This window comes from Gobio gobio (assembly GCF_949357685.1).
Source record: "Gobio gobio genome assembly, chromosome: 11".
NCBI lineage: Eukaryota > Metazoa > Chordata > Actinopteri > Cypriniformes > Gobionidae > Gobio > Gobio gobio.
In genome coordinates, this window is record NC_137104.1 from 37,792,846 (window position 1) to 37,812,634 (window position 19,789).

Here is a 19,789-nt window from a genome sequence, read left to right on the forward strand (position 1 = left end):
GCCTCTTTGAGTGAGATTGCCCTTTTCCTTTCTATAAAATAAATGTGTTGTACATTTAATCACCATGTGCTCACTTCCATAAATAAAGAAAAATATTACTCAAAAATAATAAAATGACAGAAATAACCACACACAGAAGTAAAATTACACTTTACACATGTGTTTGAGTGAAAATATAGATATAAAAGCAATAATTGGGATAAAGATAAAAGAAGATTATCAGGAAAATTAACAGATACCCACCTCTCCCATGAGATTACAATATCAAAAGGGGAGAGAAGGGGGGGAGGGGAGGGGGGCAGGAAGTTAAGGCATCTTGTGATCGCACTCATTTTGATCAGGTAACCACAGAAGACATATATGAACAATTTTGTGTTAATTATTCCCAACAGTACATATTTATCAGTGTAATTTCTATACCCGTTACATATATGCATGGAAGTTTATATGTATGTGCGAGTGTTTATAGGTGTATGCATGGAAGTTTATATGTGCGAGTGTGTATAGGCGTGTCTGCGTGCAGTGAGTGTATATGTATGTGCGAGTGTTTATAGGTGTATATGCATGGAAGTTTATATGTATAGTATATGCAAGTATTTATAGGTCTATGCGTGCGTCAAGTTTATATGTATATGCAAGTTATTCACAAGTGTGTAAGCATTCATTACTGTTATAGAGTGATCTATTGGGGAGTGACCTATAGGGGGCAATCTAATGCTGTTTGACTTGACTTAAAAGTAGCAAAGAAGAACTGGGGAGGGTGCATATGGAAGCCACCTGTGATGCATCAAGTGTACTGAACTCTGCTGATTTCTTTGAGTAAAGACCCATTCTGAACAGAGTTGTCTCATGCAAGTTATTACATTTTGGCGACGAGGATGAAAGCAAAGGAAAGACGTTTTTGAATGGAAAAGAAGTGGAATCCGTCCAAGTTGGAGCTTTGGGGAAGAAGATGGCCAACATGGTAGGAACAGTCACACCATTTGATAGTCAGTCTCAGTCTTGTGAAGAATATTGTGAAATCCTGCAACATTTCTTCGAGGCAAATGAGATCACAGAAGCAGCCAAGCAAAAATCGATATTGTTGAGCACTGTAGGAAGTCAAACATACAGTCTGCTGAGGAATTTATTGAGCCCAGTTAAGCCAGGAACAAAGACGTTTGATGAATTAGTGGAATTACTGAAGGAGCATTTCAACCCTAAACCCAGTGAAATTGTACAACGATTTAAATTCAACTCAAGATCAAGAGAAGAGGGAGAAACTGTACTTGACTATGTGGCAGTATTGAGGAAATTGGCTCATGATTGTAATTATGGAGAAAAATTAACGGAGATGCTTCGGGATAGACTGGTATGTGGAATAAATGATGACCGTATTCAACGTAGACTGTTGGCAGAAGCAGAGTTAACATTTGAAAAGGCGTTAAAAGTAGCTCAAGCAATGGAAACGGCCAATAAGGATGTGAAGGATTTGCAAGTTCAACGCTCATCCAGTTTAATGAGAGTGCATAAAATGTCTGTAAAGCAAGAAGATAGTCCAAGTAGAGCATGTTACAGATGTGGGAGTTTGCAACATTTGGCAAATGAGTGCAGATTTGCTTATGAGATATGTCACAAATGTGGCAAACAAGGACACATAAGGAAAGTATGCAGATCAAAAAGTTCCACCAGAGAAACAATCTTTCAAGGGGGAGAAAGACGCAAGAGAGTGGCCAGAGGAGGACAAAGATCGCATTATGTGAGTAGAGATGAAAGAAGTGCATCTGATGAAGAAGGTATTTTTACAGTTCACAGTTTGAAAGAAACCGAGATTCCAAAGGTTGCTCCACTGACTATCACTTTGGCTGTTAATGAGTCTAATGTATCTTTTGAAGTAGATACAGGCTGTGGTGTGACTGTAATGAATGGGTCAGATTTTTCCAAATTATGGGAAGAACATAAAATGCCAGAATAAAAGACCTGTTCTTTGAAGTTAAAAACCTATACTGGCCAAGTTTTAACAGTGTTAGGTTCTGCACAGGTGGAAGTCAGACACAAAGCAACAGTCAAGGAATTACCGGTAGTGGTGGTACCGGAACAGGACCCAATTTATTAGGCAGAGGATGGATTAAGGAATTGGGCATGGAATGGGAGGCCATACATAATCTTCAAGGGGTGGAAAAATTTACTTTGCCCGAAGTGCTCAGCGACCGAGGAATTGGGTGAATTGAAAGGTCCACCAGCCAAGATCTATGTGGATAAGGAAGCTGTTCCCAGATTCTTCAAAGCCAGACCAGTTCCTTATGCAATTAAAGCATAGGTAGAAATGGAAATAGAACGCCTGTTAAAAGAAAGCATCATAGAACCTGTTAAACACTCTGAATGGGCTGCACCTGTAGTACCAGTGTTGAAGTCCGATAATACAGTACGATTATGTGGTGACTACAAGTTAACAGTAAATCGAGTTTCAAAGTTGGAACAGTACCCCATTCCCCGAATAGAGGATTTGTTTGCAACATTGTCAGGGGGGAAAAAGTTCACCAAACTGGATATGAGCCATGCTTACCATCAGATTGCGTTAGATGCAGAGTCCAAGAAATATGTTACAGTGAATACCCATAAGGGGCTGTTTACTTACCGTGTTTTACCCTTTGGAGTGTCTTCTAGTCCGGCCATATTCCAGAGAACCATGGAGGGAGTACTGCAAGGTCTTCCGTATGTGGCAGTTTTCCTGGATGACATCTTGGTGACCGGTCGTACGGAGGAGGAGCATCTCCAAACGCTTGCCAGGGTACTGGAAAGATTGCAGGAAGCAGGACTGCGGCTGAAACGAAGTAAATGTACCTTCATGGAAAGAGAGGTAATGTTTTTGGGCCATAAAGTAGACGAGGCTGGCTTACAACCAGTACCCGAAAAGGTGACTGCCATTCAAAATGCTCCCTCACCAAGAATGTGACAGAGTTGAAGGCCTATCTGGGACTGTTAAACTATTACAATAAGTTCTTGCCTAACTTGTCTACTGTGTTAGCCCCTGTGCATAAGTTGCTGCGGAAAGATGCAAAATGGAACTGGGGTGGGGAACAAGAGGCTGTTTTTGCTCAGTCTAAGAAAATGATCCAATCAGTAGAAGTTCTGGTCCACTATGACCCCCAGAAGGATGTGATTCTATCATGTGATGCTTCTCCTTATGGCCTAGGTGCAGTTCTTTCGCATAAGATGTCTGATGGTAGTGAAAGACCCATTGGATTTATGTCACGGACATTGAATCAAGCTGAGCGGAATTATTCGCAGTTGGACAAAGAAGGTTTGGCTGTAATGTTTGGCTTACAACGTTTCCATAAGTATTTGTATGGTCAGAAGTTCACCATTGTTACAGACCATAAACCTTTGTTGTCTTTGTTTAATGAGTTAAAAGCTGTTCCCCAAATGTCATCTCCTAGGATCCAGCGATGGGCTGTGACACTAAGGGCATATGAATACACTATCATCTACAAGCCTGGTAAGGATCATGGAAATGCAGATGCTCTAAGTCGGTTACCTATGTCAACGGACTCTGGGCCTGAACAGGAGGAAAGAGTCCTCATGCTGGAGAATGCAGACGTAACCTTAATTACAGCAGAACAGGTGAGAGGATGGACACATAAAGTTCCAGTGTTATCCAGGGTGAGAGAGATGGTACAAAGAGGATTCCTGCAGGAATTAATTGGAACAGAGTTTGATCCATTTACAACCAGGAAAGATTAATTAAGTGTACAGGATGGTTGTGTGCTCTGGGGGGCCCGAGTGATCATCCCCAGTGTGGGTAGATCAGAAGTTCTGAAACAGTTGCATCAGTGCCACCCAGGAGTGTCTAGGATGAAAGCTTTGGCCCGAAGTTATGTGTGGTGGCCCAAGTTAGATCAAGATATTGAGAGGTTGGTTAAAACCTGTCAGATGTGCCAAGAGCATAGGAACGTTCCGGCCGTAGCTCCACTGCATCCTTGGAATTGGCCAGAAAAACCCTGGCAAAGATTGCATTTGGATTATGCAGGTCCATTCATGGGAAAAATGTTCTTTGTCTTGATTGATGCACATTCAAAATGGATGGATGTATATCCAGTGAACTCAGCTACATCTGCTGCCACCATTGAATGTTTGCGTAATAGCTTCAGTAACCATGGACTACCTGAACTGATTGTGTCCGATAATGCTACTTGTTTTGTTAGTGCTGAATTCAAAGAGTTCCTGAAGAAAAACGGTGTACGGCATGTCACTTCTGCACCTTATCATGCTTCCAGTAATGGGTTAGTAGAACGGGCCGTGCAAATTATTAAAGGCATGTTGAAAAAATGTGTTGAAGGAACGATTGCCACTAAATTGGCCCGAGTGTTATTCAGTTATAGAATTACTCCTCAAACCACTACAGGGCTTTCCCCAGCTGAAATGTTACATGGAAGGAAATTTCGATGTTCTTTGGACTTTATGCATCCTGATTTAACTAGGAAGATTCAAGAGCAACAACAAAAGCAAAAAGTCCATCAAGGCCCATGAACGTAGTTTTGGTGTTGGAGATCCAGTACTTGTTCGGAATTTTAGTTATGGGCCGAAATGGACTCCGGGGCATATAGAGACCGTGATTGGACCACATTCTTATAAAGTGATGCTGGGAGATGGGAGAGTGGTCCGAAGACATGTAGACCAAATTCATGACCGGCAGAAATTGCTTGTGGACCTTTCAGGGGACATGGACTGTAAATATCCTGAGGTTGACTTCTCTGATTATTCTGCTCCGATAGTTGCAAAAGAGACTGAGGAAAATGGGGCTGAGGACATTCCTGGTGAAACCAATTCCTTTGGAACAGCCAGGGATTCCTCTCAAACTTCTGAGATGACCACTGAAGTGAACAAATCCGTTAGCCCTGTTGTTAGACGGTCACATAGAACCAGGAAGTTGCCTGGTCATTTGAAAGATTATGAACTGATGTAAAAAAAAAAAAAAGAAAAAAAAAAAACAAAGAGAAAAACTGTATTGTAAGATTGTGAAGAAGAAAAAAAAAGAGAAAAAAAACTGTTAATTGGGTTTTGGGTGTTAGGTAGGTTTCCTCTTCAGGATGATGGTTATTATTTTTTTATTATCTATTGTTTTTTGTTGTTGTAACTATTGGGGTTACACGATTGTGCATAGTATTGTGATTTATTAGGGAAGAAATATTGTCAACTTGGGGTGAAGGGGATGTTATAGAGTGATCTATTGGGGAGTGACCTATAGGGGGCAATCTAATGCTGTTTGACTTGACTTAAAAGTAGCAAAGAAGAACTGGGGAGGGTGCATATGGAAGCCACCTGTGATGCATCAAGTGTACTGAACTCTGCTGATTTCTTTGAGTAAAGACCCATTCTGAACAGAGTTGTCTCATGCAAGTTATTACAATTACTAACATAATATGTATTGGTATGGATTTCATATTAGTGTGCACGTGTATTTCATATATGTATTTTGAACATCCAATAGTATACATGTATATGCGAGTAATTTATAGGTGTATGTCCGAATTGTTAGATTTTGGTGTATTTGGCCGAGCAGACGTTTGGATGGCTCGCCAATGTATTAGATTTCTCCAATACATAAAATAAGTAAGCTTGACCAGAGTTCTTGTGGGGAGAAGAATTTATTGAAGGTTTGTAGTGTAGCAGTCTTTCAGCAGCGATGTTATCATGCCGCCCTTCAACAATCTTAACCAACCGTTCTGTGTTCTGAGACAGAACTTTATACAGGGAAGACAAAGGGCTTCATACAAAGGGAAACTGTTAGGACCTCCCACAGGAGATCGTTCTTACACACCCCAAATGTTCCTGCCATCGATACTGATCCAATCAGCATAACAGTGACATTCAAATGCATAGATGCTAATCCAATCACTCATGGGCTCCAAGAGCCATTAAAGACAAATGGTGCTCATTTTACAAACAGGAACTGGCCTGGAAGATTTAAATACAAAATCTATCAATCCCTCCTTTGATCATTTTTGATCACAATATAGATATCATGTACACATGCTGTATATTTCTTTCTTAAAATTACAGTATAAGAGTTCATGGTGAAACTTTACATCCTCTTGAATGCTTGAATCCTCTGGAAGCTTTTATTTTGGAGTTGTGATTTTTTTGAAATGGCAGATTGTGTTGTGTTCTGTGTATATTTATGTGCATGTCTTTGCTCATCCTCAGGAACCTGGAACACCTGCAATCACACAAAAGAGAAACAGGAACGTATCTTTGCCAAGGAAAATATTTTAAACACATAGTTCATAACTGCCTGAAAAACTGTCCCCATTTAATATTGGCAGGACACTACTGTGTTTATCAGTGGCTGTTTTTTTTTTTCTTCTTCGTCCTCAGGCGACAAGCTAGGGCCTAAAAACCCTAGTCCCGCCATATCTGGACTCTGATAAACACTACTGCCGTCTATCCCTCGTCTCTAGGCATATTAGCTAATTTGCAATGACTCACATGAATCCACTTATTCTTTCCAGTTACTTTAACTGCTGCATTAGTTACTAAAATAACCTGAAATGGACCTTCCCACTTTGATTCCAATGGTATTCTCTGAGGTTTGTGAATCATTACCCATTGACCAGGAATTAGACAATGTCCCCCTTCTGGAGGAGGCTCCCATGCATCTCGAACTTGTTTCTCTGCACTCTGTACTGCCAGGCTGAGTCTTTCACAGTATTGGATCAGACTGTCAGATGTAAGGTGCACATTGGCCTGCCTTAAATCTATGGTTCCAGGTAAAGACATGGGACGACCTGTGATAATTTCAAAAGGGCTTAGTCCAGTTTTCTTGTTGTGTGTTGCCCGGATGCTGCAGAGCACAGTGGGTAGAGCGTCTGGCCAGGCAATTCCTTCCTGATGATGTTTTGACAACCGTTCCTTTATGATTCGGTTCATCCTCTCTGTTTGTCCTGAGGCTTGTGGTCTATATGGACAATGTAATGACCACTGGATCTTCATCATCCGACATACCTCTTTACATACTGCACCTGTGAAATGTGTTCCCTGGTCTGAGTCTATGCCTTCTGGTAGACCCCATCTAGGAATAATGTCTTTGACCAGTATTTTGGCTGTGTGTGCTGCTGTGCCATGTTTGGTTGGGAATGCTTCTACCCATCTTGAGAATTTGTCTATTATGACAAGTACATCCTGAAACCTCCCACATTTAGGCAGTGTTATGTAGTCCATTTGAAGATGTCTGAATGGGCCAGGTGGGGCTGGAGCTCTCACAGCTGGTGTCTTGATTCTAGCTCCAGGATTGTTCTTTTCACATGTTACACAATTATGAGTAATATGGTGGGCTTGTTTGCGGAACTTGGGATGCCACCATACTTGACTGAATCTTTGGATCATTTTATCTTCACCTATATGGCCCAACGAATGAATTTGTGTGGCCAAATAAGGGAGAAGACACTCAGGAGCAACAATTCGAGAACCATATCGCCAGATATTATCATCGTGTAGTTTTGCTCCATTTTCCATCCATGACCATATCTCTTCTCTTGATGCATCATTCTGCATCTTTTTAATGTCAGAAATTGATTGTTCATCATTTTTCAATTGTCTTAATTTTGCCGTTTCCACACATTCATCCTTTGCAGCTTGTTTGGCAGCAACATCTGCTAATGCATTTCCTTTGGCTTCACTTGTTGTTTCTTTGGAGTGTGCTTTTATTTTTAGGACGGTTACTTCATTTGGTAGCTGAAGTGCTTCTAGAAGTTCCTTCACCAATTGTCCATTCTTAACGGGAGTACCAGCTGCGGTCATAAATCCTCTTTGTCGCCACAGTTGTCCAAAATCATGGACAATTCCGAACCCATATCTTGAATCTGTGTATATGTTTGCTGTTTTATCTTGGGCTAGTTTACATGCTTCAATCAGGGCCTTGAGTTCTGCTTGTTGAGCTGAAGTACCCGGAGACATTGATCCTTTTGCCAAAACCTCTGTGTCTGATGTCACAGCCCATCCAGTTTTCCTTATCCCCATATCACAAGTTGATGATCCATCAGTAAAGAGGACCAAGTCAGGATTTTGTAGGGGAGTTTCTTTGATATGCTGGTCAGTTTCCAAAGTAGTGACAATCTCCTCACACTTGTGATCATCTTCATCTGCCTCTGCAGCCATCATCATGGTGGAAGGATTGGAGACCGTAGCTTTCTCAATAACAATATTACTTGCTTCTAGTACTGCCAGCCAATTTCCCCATCGGCTTGCGGTTACTTGAGAAGCTCTGTGCATTGTTAACAGAGCATGTACTGTATGTGGGCATTTGACAATCAACTTTTGATCAAGTGTCAGACTGGAAACAAATCTAACTGCCAGATAAACTGCTTGCACTGCTCTCAGACAGGGACCAAAACCTAAAGCCACATTATCTAATTTTGTTGAGTAGTAACCCGTTGGTCTTTGTTTACCCCCGTGTTCTTGTGTTAACATGGCTGTCATATATCCATCTTTTTCATTCACAAACATGGTAAAAGGTCTCCCTGTGTCAGGTATTCCAATGGCAGGTGCTTCACTTAAAGCCTTTTTCAGTTTCTGAAATGCTGTACATGCTTCTTCGTTAAGTGTGATGTTTTCTTTGGAAGGTGGATTTCCTTTTAGTAAGTCATAAAGGGGCTGAGCAATTTCAGTGTATGAGTCTACCCAGGATCTGTTATAGTTACAGAGTCCCAAAAACTTCCTTAGTTCTTGGACTGTTTTAGGCTCAGGGGTCTCTCTGATTGCTTTAGTTCTGTCTTGGGTTATTGTTCTTTCACCTTTGGATATCTTCTGCCCTAAATAGATCACCTCTTTCTGCATGATCTGCGCCTTTTCTAAACTTGCCTTGTGACCCTTGGAGCTCAGGTAATTTAGCAGGGCTCTGACATCCTTCTCATGTTCTTGTGCAGTTTCTGAGGCAATAAGAACATCATCCACATACTGTATGATTTCTGAAGTCACAGATGGCATCTCTGGAGACGTTAAATGTGTTCTGAGAGCTTGGTGGTAGACAGTAGGGCTGTTGTGGAAACCTTGTGGAAGACGTGTCCATTGATATTGCTGGCCAGCAACAGTAAAAGCAAGCCAGGCCTGAGACTCGGCTGCCAGGGGGACTGACCAAAAGCCATTAGCCATGTCAATGACAGTGAACCATTCATGCTCTGGTTTCAAGGTGTTAAAAATGGTAGCAGGGTTAGCTACCAGAGGTGTCAATTTATCCACATATTTGTTGGCTTCTCTGTAGTCTACTGTCAGTCTCCATGTGCCATTAGCTTTTTTTACGGGCCAAGTTGGGCTGTTGGATGCACTTTGAGTTTTCTCCAAAATACCACGGTTCTCTAGCAGTTGAACAATTGGTAGAATGCCTTGGATAGATTCTTTGCTGACAGGGTATTGTTTTGTGCTCGGTGGTGTTCTCCCTGTGAATGATACTGGGGTCATTTGTAGCAATCCACAGTCATCTTTATCTTCTGACCAGATACTATGCTGCTGCAAGTCAGTCTTTTCAAGTTTCCTCAAATTCCATGTTGCTTTGCCATCTTCAAAAGTTAGGGATGAGTTGAATTTTAGCAAAACATCAAGTCCTAATAAAGGTTGTGTGGTTTTCCCTACCCAAACGTTTGTTTCCACTTCATGAGGCCCAATACCCATAGTAATTGGACTTGTTTTTCTTAGGGTAATATGCCCCCCCCCCTGCTCCATTTGCGGTGATGTGCTCCTGACTTAGTGAAAGTTCAATCTTGTCAGCCAATGATGTAGGTATGACTGTTAGCTCGGCTCCAGTATCCAATAAAAAATGGACATCAGAGTCATTTATTTTTGCACATACATAAAGTCCATCAGTTTTTTGATGGACTGCCGCTAGCAGGTGCTGCAGAGAGGGGTGTTTCAGTTTCCCTGTGGCTCAACAGCTTTTAGAAGGGTGTGTTTTTGTTCTTCAGTAAGCTGCTCAAACCTCTTGGTGAGATCATTCCCATCTTTGCTTTCATCCCTCATTCTCTTTTTGCATTCACGAAACCAGTGTCCTTCTTTGTCGCAATAGTTGCACTTTCTGTATCGTTCTTGTCGTTGTGGTTTTGTGTGAGTATATCTCCAACCTCCTTTTTCTTGAACATCAATCCCCATGTTCCTTGTGCTGTGTGTTAAAGATCCAGATTGCAGAGTTCTTAGTTTGACCTCATGTGTCCTTTCAATTTTTGCTGACCACTCAACAAGCTGATTGAAAGCTGTTCCAACACTGTCCCAGTCGTCATATCGGATTTTTAGGGCTTTTGAGATTTCAGGTTTCAGTCCATTCACAAATGCAGTTTTCAGAGGCATGCTAGTATCCTTGTCTAGATCATCACTGTCATTTACACCGGAGTGTTCCAACCAGGTTTGTGTGAAGCGTTCTTCAAACTCTGTAACAGTTTCTCCTGTTTTCTGCATGCATGAGGTAATTTTAGCCCAATTAATCTCTGCAGGTTTCAGTTCGAATAAGAAGGTTTTTACAGCTTCCCAGCCAGCCTCAATGTTTTCTTGAGACTCACCTACCCTGGATTCAACACTTCCAGTGAGTTTCTTTTGATCATTGTCTCTCAGGTTGATATTAAGTATCATTACTCCATCTAGTGGGTGTAAGGTGTAGATTTTCTGCAACCGCTGAAGAACTTGCCATACTTTTCGTGGTTGTTTGTACACATCTGGTAATTCCTTAGACCACTTGTCCACTTGCTCCGGTGAAGCTGGCTGGTATGTCTTACAGGGAATGTATTTCTTAATAGTTTTTTTTACGATGCAGGTTCGTCTTTCGCCTTCCTCCTCATACTCCTCCTCATTGTCAACTTCAATTTCAGTCCTTCTGTTCTTGACAATTACAGGAGCAAGTCTAATCTTTTTGTTTTTCTTGGGGACATGAATATGTGTCTCAGGTTCAACATCACTGCCATCAGAGCTCTCAGTTTCTCCTAGCAGATAATGACGCTGTTGAACCTTCTCGAGTTCTTTAAAAGGATAGAGCGACTCTTTCTCTATCTTGCTGCTAGATTTTATGGAATTTTGTTGCCCTGAAAGCAATTTTAACAGCTTGTCATTATCATTCAAGAGTCTTTCTTTTTCCTTCTTTTCATTTTGCAGTTGTTCAGCAAGTGCTCGAACTTTTGCCTTTTCCGCATTGATCTCTCGATGTAGTTTGTCAGTCTCACACTTCTGCAAATATTGCCGAATTTGTTTGCCCAGAATAACAGATAATCCATCTCTCTTAGTGTCTGACCTTAAGCGATGCGTCTTTCCGTAAACCCTTTTAATATCCTGCAAGTCCCATAATCCATCTTCTGAATTTTTAATGCTATATTTCTTCCACATGTCATCATGGCGCTTCCTCAGTCCCAGCCTTTTGTCCAAATATTCAAACAGGTTGTCTTTCATTTCAGCAATGGTTACATTTGGGGGTTCTGTTCCATGCTTTTCTGTGGTTGGCCTTTTTGTCTGGTCATTGTCTTTGATTTGTGTAGACTCGGCCATGGCAGTACAGCAGATGTGTCCCCAAATTAGGATATTTGAGCTCAGGATAACCGTCAAGTGGTATCTGCACAGAGTTAGGATAGGAAACAAAAGATAACAGAGCAGTATTCGTTCTAAAATACAGCAACGTTAGGGTTGTCTCTGTTCAATCTGAGTCTGCTATTGTTATTCCTTCTTTCCCTATTTCTTAATTCCTGCGACACCTAAAGAACAGTGAGGTAAGGATGGACTATTGTGGGAATGCCTATGAGGGAAATCTTCACCCAAGGATTGGCCCCCGATGCTTATTGCATTCGGTTCTTTCCTGGGTTCCTCACTGGTCCATGTGTCCGCCCTATCTTATCCCTGTTGGTGGAGGAACAACTCTGCAGTGTGACACACTCATAAACACTGACTTCTCTGATCAACAGACTTGTTAACACAGCTCAACTATTGTTAACTTTTTTCAAAACAGAGGACAAACACAAATATTAACTAAATGTTAATCTTCCCTGCCTAAAACAGAGGAAAACACCGAGATGGGACTCAAACCCACCACAATAGCTCCTACAATCTCTCTGATGAACGGACTCAATTGTTTCTTTAACAATTCCTACAGACTTCCAAAGAAAGGATCAACCTAATACAGTTTCTACAGTCTCTGGACGAACGGACTCAATGTGTTTCTTTAACAATTCCTACAGACATCAAAGTGAAAGGACTAAGCCTCATACAGTTTCTACAGTCTCTGGACGAACGGACTCAATGTGTTTCTTTAACAATTCCTACAGACTTCCAGAGAAAGGACTAAACTTATACTTTATTTCAATAGCTCCTACAATCACATGAGAACGGACTCAACCGCTTCTTAAATGATTCTTACTGAGATGGGACTCGAACCCACCACAATAGCTCCTACAATCTCTCTGATGAACGGACTCAATTGTTTCTTTAACAATTCCTACAGACTTCCAAAGAAAGGATCAACCTTATACAGTTTCTACAGTCTCTGGACGAACGGACTCAATGTGTTTCTTTAACAATTCCTACAGACATCAAAGTGAAAGGACTAAGCCTTATACAGTTTCTACAGTCTCTGGACGAACGGACTCAATGTGTTTCTTTAACAATTCCTACAGACATCAAAGTGAAAGGGCTAAGCCTCTGCTTCTACAATCTCTCTGATGAACGGACTCAATTGTTTCTTTAACAATTCCTACAGACTTCCAGAGAAAGGACTAAACTTATACTTTATTTCAATAGCTCCTACAATCACATGAGAACGGACTCAACCGCTTAAATGATTCTTACTGAGATGGGACTCGAACCCACCACAATAGCTCCTCAGAACTAAATCATTTAATGGGTTCCTACAGACTCATGAAAAAGGCCCAAGCTTAAAATTCTCAACAATACACAGTATTGTGACTACACTACAAATCTTTACTGGTCTACTTATTTATTCTTTTCAGAAGATGTTCTTTTAGAGAGCTGATAAGTTTCACTCACCAAATTAGGATATTTGAGAAAGATTCAGTCTGGAAATCTTTGTTCAGCTGGAAGTTTCACTCTGGATTCCACAAGATGCAGTCTGGAAAGCAGATCTTTGTGCTTGAAGTTTCAATCTTGATTCAGTTTCTTGTTGCAGCTGGTGAGTTCTCTTCTTGTTAGTCTCTCCTGGCTGGCTCGCCAAATTGTTAGATTTTGGTGTATTTGGCCGAGCAGACGTTTGGATGGCTCGCCAATGTATTAGATTTCTCCAATACATAAAATAAGTAAGCTTGACCAGAGTTCTTGTGGGGAGAAGAATTTATTGAAGGTTTGTAGTGTAGCAGTCTTTCAGCAGCGATGTTATCATGCCGCCCTTCAACAATCTTAACCAACCGTTCTGTGTTCTGAGACAGAACTTTATACAGGGAAGACAAAGGGCTTCATACAAAGGGAAACTGTTAGGACCTCCCACAGGAGATCGTTCTTACACACCCCAAATGTTCCTGCCATCGATACTGATCCAATCAGCATAACAGTGACATTCAAATGCATAGATGCTAATCCAATCACTCATGGGCTCCAAGAGCCATTAAAGACAAATGGTGCTCATTTTACAAACAGGAACTGGCCTGGAAGATTTAAATACAAAATCTATCAGTGTGTTATGTATGTATTGATAAGCGAAGTTTGATTTAAATCCTACGTGGCGCCTCATAATGTTGCGCAACAAAGAACAGATGTTGGTAAAAAAACATGTGCAACATACATATGTTTTTTTTTGTAAACAGAACAGAAATGACAACATTACTTAAAAGCTTATGAAAAAATACACCATTAACATTCATATGAAAGTAATTTTACACAACGGATGTATACAGCCTATATGTACTGGAATGTATATATAAAATCAACTTACTGACTACAACAGTCCTGAGGGCCAATGCACGAAATGCCACTTTTTGGTTTGCACCACTCCAGTTCATTCTTTTAGCAAAGGAGTTCGCCAAAAGCTTTCTCAGGATACGCCACACAGCTTCTTTAGTGGAAAACCCACCAATAGTTCCTAAATAGGTTACCTATGAAAAAAAATGCTTTTTAAACAGCATTACAGGCAAAATAACTATACAACAGTAACTGAGTATCAATGAGATTATAATACATACATTACAAGACAAATTGTGAAAAATGCAAGGGCGTTAACTTACCAACTTCTTCATTTGTTCTGGCTGATCCTTATTTGATTTTCAAGCCTTTCCAGATCAGATAAATCTGACAAAGTGAGGTAGAATGTGGTTATGTCTGGAAGTTCATCACTCTGCGACTGAGTACTGTTCTGTTTCTGCTGATTTTTAAGAATGATGGCAAGTTGTTGCTTGATGACCTCTTGTGCTTTTAAAACTTCAATCAGCAGTGCTGCAAAAAACTAAAATAATAAATGAGCGTACATGAACTTGAAGCTTGTTTTTTGTATAGCGTTTGGTAGGATATTTAATCAGTTAAATCTTAAAGATGTACACACTGGACAACCCCCCAAACGTTGCGCACCGGTTTGAGCTTTGAACGTGCCCCAGGTTTGAGGTGCGTTTTATTCTTTTACTGTCTATAGTTTTATGGTTTTATCTCGTTTGGTGGGTGTGTCAAAAATGTCAGCCCAATCAGCAGCAACATGTAAACCACGCGGTATTAAAGAGACAGCTCGCACAATGGGTCCAAGACAAGTAAAGTTGTTTACAAATATGTCCGCTGCAGCTCAGTATGTATACGCAACAATTGAAGATGTAGACCTTTCTCACAAAAAAACGGAAATACGTAATCTTTGCGGAACCGGAGTTCCTGTCAAGCGTCAACACATCAGAAAAGCATACCCGGCCAAGAGAAAATGGATCAGCGACAACTTCGCTAACGGATTTGCCAAATAATTACATTTGATGGAAATGAACAATTAGGCATATTTACACAAGTCTCATATTACATAGCTATAAAGAACCAGTGTTACATGACACGTCTTCCTTGACCAAGATGATCTTGTTTGTCCGGACTTTGGCTACAGTTCAAAATAGTTTAAACATCACGCATTTCTATTTTTTTAACATACAACATAATACTTTTAATAAAATTATAGATATGTTTTTATCTTAAAAGACAATCTATAATAATATATGTTTACAATATAATAAAAAAATCATGTTGATTAACCTCACGTTATGTTTTAAAACAAAATAAATGCACAATATGTATGGAGGCATTTTGCAAAAGTGAAATTTATATATATTAAATAAAATATCATACATTTTGAAAAGAAAAGAAAATTAAAGAGAGAAAGGCAAATGAGGGCAAGCTGTTTCTCACTCAGTTTTTTTGAAAAGAAAGGTGAGCTCCAAATGCATCATCGAGCATTGACCATGTTTTAACATAAATATCTACTCCAGGTAGAATAGCATACATTTATGTTCGTACTCTATTTGAATAATATACCAATACTTTATAGTATCACACCCTACATAGCGAGCAAACAATATTTCTTGGTAAATAACAGGGAGTGAGAAGCAGACGGAGGCGGAGCTGGGAGCTGAACACACTGCCACTCCAGGCAGCTGCGCAGCTTGTCTCCTCTTCTGCTGCAGTTCTCCCCAGAGTCAGAAGTTTACATGAAAACATATATTGTATATGTATATTTCCCTCCATGGTCAAAATCTAACACCCGCGAAAACACAGATCGTTAGCGCCTATTTTACCGCATTGTTATGCAAATTAGCTCAAGCACGCTCTTACATTAAGTACAGGATTGTTCTCAGTTTAATGCACATCTTAATGATTGCAAATTGCTTATTTTAAAACGTAGGCCTAATTCAAAGACTGAATGTAGTTTGGCGGTTAGTGTACCCTGTGATTCTATAGTCTGCATCTATTTTAAACAGACAAATAATCAGCAATTAACTTGTACTTAGCCTACACTTTAAAAAAGGTATTGTGACAATAAAGGATATTTTAGCAACCATTTGAAGCCATATATTTCAGTTTCAGACCCTGCAGCAGCAGGCCGCTCATCATGGCCAGGTGAAAGCAGTGACAGTGAGGTGGATGTGACAGTGAGACAAGATTAGCTTTTAGCGGAATTGCCTGTTTTAACACTTAGTAATTAGTAATTAAGTGTTAAGAGGAAATAAGCAAAATGGGTACATTGTTATTGTACACATTTAAACTTTAAAGGGATAGTTCACCCAAAAATGAAAATTTACTCTCCCTCAAGTTGTTCCAAACCTGTATGATTTCCTTTCTTCTGCTAAACACAAAAGAAGATATTTTAAAGAAGGTTGGTAATTAAACAGTTGCTGGTCCCCATTGACTTCCATAGTATTTATTTTCCCTACTATGGAAGTCAATGGGGTCCATCAGTCGTTTGGTTACCGACTTTATTCAAAATATCTTATTTTGTGTTCAGCAGAAGAAAGAAAGTCATATAGGTTTGGAACAACTTGAGGGTGAGTAAATGATGACAGAATTTTCATTTTTGGGTGAACTATCCCTTTAAACTGTAATTACTAATTAATAAATAAAACACAAAGATATTAATCAGTGTGGCTTATTTTGCCAGTGTTTTAATGATAAAAATGCAATACCGCACCCATTGGTATCACTATGGTATTTGGTACGGGGGCCCAGCAAGATGGTTTGTACCCAGGGCCCAAAATTTGGTGCTACGCCCCTGTACACGACTCACGACGCAACATCCAAAGCATGCGTGTTTATTTTAGTAGTTCCGTCAGTGACACAATACTACAGACTGAGAAACATTTAAATAGATTTCAGTTAATAATGGTAACAAGTTAAATATTATTTAAAAAAAAAAATTAGTTTGAAATGTTGCCACTGAGGTGCCTCATAAGCCGCTTTGCGTTTAAAGGGTTGTAGGACACGAGCAGGGAAGTTTGGTCCTTCATCCCGCCGGATAGCCTGAATCCATTTCCGTCAAACTCCACCATCAACAGGGAAGGAATGAAACAACGGATATGGCTGCTTTTGGGAATAACAAGAGCAGCCCGGTAAGCTACAATCACATTTGCTCGTTGCTTGCGCCATTTGTTTACATGTAGCCCTGCCCGGGGAGGAAGAAGATTACCACGACGATTGCGTATTTCCGGTCGCAAATACGGAAGTTGTGAGAAAGGTCTATTAGAAGACATGATTGTCATAAAAAAAAAAAAATTATACAGTATATATATCAACATGATGATGTATTTATTTATATTTTTAGCTTCATTGCAAGGCAAATTTCATATATGGTAATTAAGTGCTTTACATAAAAATGATACAGAAAATACAAGCTATTAAAAAAGTAAGAACTAGAAATAAAGTAAAATAAAATTAGAATTGATTACCAGGAGATAAAAAAAGGTTCATTAAATGGGATTGGGATGTTGTCTTTTATTCTGGACGGCAAGGGCAGTGATTGCATGTATTTTGCAGTATTAAACACGTATTTATATCGATTTCATCAGGCTCTGAAAATTCCTCAAAAAGAACACAAAGAATGGCCTTTTTTTTTATTATTAAATGCCAAGGTATCAAAAATACAAGTACAAAGCAAAATTGCACAGGTTACTTACAATTAAACAAGTTTACAAAAGTAAAACATAATAATTCTTACATACATAGGGCCTATAAAACCTAACAGAAAGCTTTTAATGAAACAAATTAAAAAGTTGAAATAAATGCGTTGTCTTAAGAGCTTTAAGATTCTTAGATGATGAGATATTTTGGATGTACTGTTGGACCTCTTTTGTAAAAACAATGAATAAAGGATTTTTATTTGTAAATTTACTGCGGTGAATGTGAAATTTTGCAAGGAGCAATAATAGGTTAATAATAAAGTATTCATTAATTTGAGCTTTTTGTGTATTCATGAAGCCAAACAGTAGTGTTGTAGTACTCGAGACCGGTCTCAAGACCATTTTTTGATGGTCTTGGTCTTTTCTTGGTCTCGACTGCATTTCTCCTCGGTCTTGTCTTGGTCTCGGACTTAGAGGACTCGGGATTTTATCTCAAGACCAGTCAAGACCACAACTGCAAGGATATTACTAAATTGCCGGTGCATTGTCTGATTTGACATCATTAATGTGATTTGATGTAAAACTTACAGCTTAAAATGTAATCAATAACTTCCCGTGCTGTCGGGTTCAAAATCAATGCCGCATTGTCTCAAAAATGCCCAAAATTTATAAAAAATGCCCACAAAATTCTGAGATTTCGTTTTTTTTTTATATACAATAGAATATAATTAAGCAATATCGCAAGAGCAAGAGAGCTTTTTTCATGAATATAACCGTGATTGCAAATTATATTGATTTATACAAACGTTCCATAAACAAGAAGTTCATATTAAATGACATTTTAAACTGTCTTTGCTCATTTGCAGCGTTTCGTTATTAAATGAATCAGCTGCTTTGAACAAATCGGTTGAATAAAGGATTCCATGACTGTTCAATAATGTTAATGTTTTAATGTTAAATTAATCAGAACATTATTTACGCAGGAGTAAATGTACCAGTTTAGATGCAACTTCTGTGCCATGAATTGTATTGTTATTGATTTGATTGGTAACAGGACTATAGTGTCTTACTATTCTAATTGTATTTATTCATTAAATATAAGTAATTTCTCAGACAGTAGATATGGATCTTTTTGATGAGTTTAAGGAATGCTGGTCTGGTCTTGGTCTTGACTCGGTCTCGCCCTGTCTTTGTCTTGGTCTTGTCTTGGTCTCAACCCCACAAAGTCTTGTTCTTGTCTTGGTCTCGGCACATGCTGGTCTTGGTATTTACTTGGTCTCGGTTTAAGTGGTCTTGACTACAACACTACCAAATAGTACATCCTTTAAAGCCAGTGAGAAACCCAGAAGCACATTGCAGTTAATACATTTAGAGAATTCGTCCCAAAATAGTTGTGTGTGAGGACAATCCCAGAAAATATGAAAAAAAGTTTCCTCAGGGGCACCACAGAAAGAACAGCTTGTGTCTATATCTGACTTAAACCTTTTAAAAACCTTTTAGCAGGATAAAATCTGTGTAAAAAGAATGGCCTTCTCAGCTGCCATAGTTGCAACTCTTGCGTCATCAGAACAGGGTGTTCAACGCAGCACCGTTTCCGTTTAAAAAAACGTTTTGCAACGTTTTGTTGGGGCTGAACGCAGCCCTGATTTAAACACAAGGAAATGTCAAAAATGTACACAAAAACAAATAATGGGATAAGTTACAATGAAGTTTATAAAAAACATGAACTGCTTTCATAGATCCAATCATACTATACACATTCAAAGGATCAGTCCACTCTCAGGTCCCCCAGGTGAGTTTTGTTAGTTTTTGTCATTACTCTGTGCTACTTTGGTTTATAAAAAAATATACCTTTCACAAAAACAAACAAAAAAATGATTAAAACTGAATGAATTTTAGGGGCTGTCTGACACTGTGGGAAAGAATCTATATGTACATAATCTAGAATCTATGTGTACGGAAGCAACATGGACAAAAGCTCCAGTGGCATGGATGTGAGATTTTTAAGGTCAGGAAGTATTTAATACACAATTGGGAAAAAATAACTTTATGACTGTTACATATATTCTAAAATAATTTGCTTATATTTTTCAAATATATTGTTTTATTACAATTTTTTCCCTTAGGTCGTAAGTGTCAGATTCAGAGCGTATCAAATGAGAGGATTGTCTGCATAACATCTAGAGAACCTTATGATAAATGAGATATTTTATGGTGACGTAATATTTTGGTAACAATCCTTTCATAGACATTGTTGGCACTACAGTGAAATT